The sequence below is a fragment of the Gadus macrocephalus genome, chromosome 7, assembly GCF_031168955.1.
Source record: "Gadus macrocephalus chromosome 7, ASM3116895v1".
Classification (NCBI taxonomy): domain Eukaryota; kingdom Metazoa; phylum Chordata; class Actinopteri; order Gadiformes; family Gadidae; genus Gadus; species Gadus macrocephalus.
The window spans coordinates 22342053-22344505 of NC_082388.1; the positions used below are offsets into that span (position 1 = coordinate 22342053).

A 2453-nucleotide genomic window follows, 5' to 3' on the forward strand; every position below is an offset into this window, starting at 1 on the left:
CTATGGCCCCGTCCACACGAAGCCGATTTCATGGCGAAACCGCAAAGGTCTTGTACGGTTCGGCCTTCCGTCCACACGAAGCCGGCGAATCCGCTGACCGAAACCGCAAACTTCTGAAACCACCCTCGGAGGTGGTTTCAAATCTATCCGGTTTCGTTTTGGTTTCGTGTGGACGCCTGAAACCGACTGAAACCGCAAACCATGACATCATCGCCCCACCCCTCGACCTCCTAGCCAATGGCTCTTAAGCCCGCGGAGTCTCAGAAATCACAACAAAAAATATGATGGCGGACTACAAGCTTGTAATCGTTCTGCAGCATATCATGTCCCTTGTTGGGTTGCTAAGCCATTATTTATTGAGAATCTAGTTCGCCATCGTAGAAGAGCTGTTTGTTTGTGTTGTCAGTGGTTCGGGGGGCAGCCTTTATGCGCATGCTCGCCTCTTCTTCTTCTGGATTTGTGTACCAGAAGCAGCGCCCCTTATGGGCCTGGAATGTTTACTACAGCGTTTCTACAGATCTATCCGGTTTCGCTTGGCTTCGTCTTTACGGAGATACTTCGAAACCGGATAGATCGAAACCGTAACGGTTTCGCCCGTTTCGGCTTCGTGTGGACGGGGCCTATGACGAGTCAAACTAAGATGGTGACGCGCATAAACAATTGGATACAGTTGGATTAACTGAGGTCTGCCCGAATGCTACATCCATTTTATATACTATCGATGGGTCAGACGCAACTTGCTGAAGTTCGCTTCATTCCAGGTGACAGAGGACCACACGCCTTTCCTCTCCTTGGTATACAGAACCAGGTTGTTGTCCACTTGCAGCAGAACTCTGATTCCCCCATCGTTAGTGTAGTCTATAGAGTTAGCCACTCTAGAGGAATTATCAGGCAGGCTTAAAGAGTTCCCCATTCAAAGCAGGATGTTTATTGCGGGGGAGGAGCCGCGGCGGCAGTCGTGATCGTAATTTCCGGTTTGTGCACTACGGAGTATTCGATTTGGAACAGCAGTTGACATCTGAAAATTAGCGCACTTAGTGAGTGTGGATAGTGTATTACGTTTAAGTGTACCCATGGAAGCATGGATATTGGAACACAGCACATTGGTTTAGCGGATGACGCGAAAAAACAAAGATGGCTGCGCCCGTAGTGAATAAGTTGAGATGTATTTTCTTTGCATTAATACCACGTTGGTCGTTTAATGTAGATTTTAAACGCTCTTAAACACAAATACATTTCTGATTTAATGGGGTCACCAATTTATGCATTGGATGGTATTGTAGGACATGTAATTCAATGTAAATGTTTGATTCAAGACGGTTTGCTAAAGAGGATAATGTAGCAAACAACAAGTGACTGCCTGCTCCTGCACTTCGTGGCACGGGAAAAACGTGACAGCACTTTATGATGTAGGCCTAGGCGAAAATAGCAAAATATTATTTAAATGTAAACGGAGTTACTTGAAATATTAAGTCGATACCTGATGGATGTTAAGGAATTCTTTCCAAACCATTTCAGGTTTTGTTGTTACCTTATGCAAGTGGTAATAAGCCTTAAAGGGCAACTTTCAAGTTAATTGTATAACTTAATTCATACAGAATCGTGTATGCAAATGTCAATTAAAAAAATAAATACACAGGAATACATTTATCTTACAACACCCACGGAAGAAAGTGTACTTCTGAGCTAGGCTCCCAAAAACCGCCCCTTTTCTCGAGATCGCGCCTATGACGTAACGACAGGCCAACATTGGCGCTGCTGCACCCAGTCGTCGGTTGGTTTAGTAGTCGAAGTGTTGGTAAGAGAGAAAAGAGCTTGTCGTTATCGTTGTAGTTGAGTAGGTTTGAGTTGTCGAAATGGTAAATTGTTGTGTTTGTTTTGGATGCAACAACTCCAACTTGTCTGGCCATCGGGTCCACCGATTTCCAAACAAGAAAGACAACCATTTCCGTGCTTGGATACGTTTCGTCCAGGCAAAGAGAAGCAACTTCGCTGCCTCCTCGGTGACGAGACACACGGTGATGTGTGAAAAACACTTCACACCGGACAGCTACAACCAAGGGGATCTGATGGAATCGCGCCTGGGATTTCGACGAAGAGAGTGGGTTAGGCTGGCAAATGGAGCTGTTCCATCTGTGCATGCAGGCCTACCAGCAACATCTGGCGGGAGTGAGTCTAGCACTAGCAGAGAATCCGCTCGCCGAAAACGGGAGCTTTGCACAGTAAGTCTTATAATACCTATACTATAAAATATGTTGCATCGAAATGTAGCCGCCCTGCATGTACATTTTCCAAATGCATTCTTGACGTCATAATGGATAAGTCTTGGCAACACTTTTGTTGACTGTAATGATGATAGTGTAGTTGGCACCATGAAGGCAGGAGAGCACGGCTAGCTGCCGTAAGCTTAGCTACTATTGTTACGTTTTGCACATGAGCCTCCTGACACTTAT

General features: G+C 45.5%; 1 protein-coding gene across 1 annotated transcript in view; it reads left to right on the forward strand.

The window, feature by feature from the left end:
* LOC132460955 (zinc finger protein 271-like) overlaps nt 1-2453 on the forward strand; it is a 57913-nt gene continuing 55460 nt past the window's right edge. Inside the window, exon 1 of the mRNA XM_060055921.1 lies at nt 1-1798. The gene's annotated coding sequence lies outside the window, so the exon portion shown is untranslated. The remainder of the gene's footprint in view (nt 1799-2453) is intronic.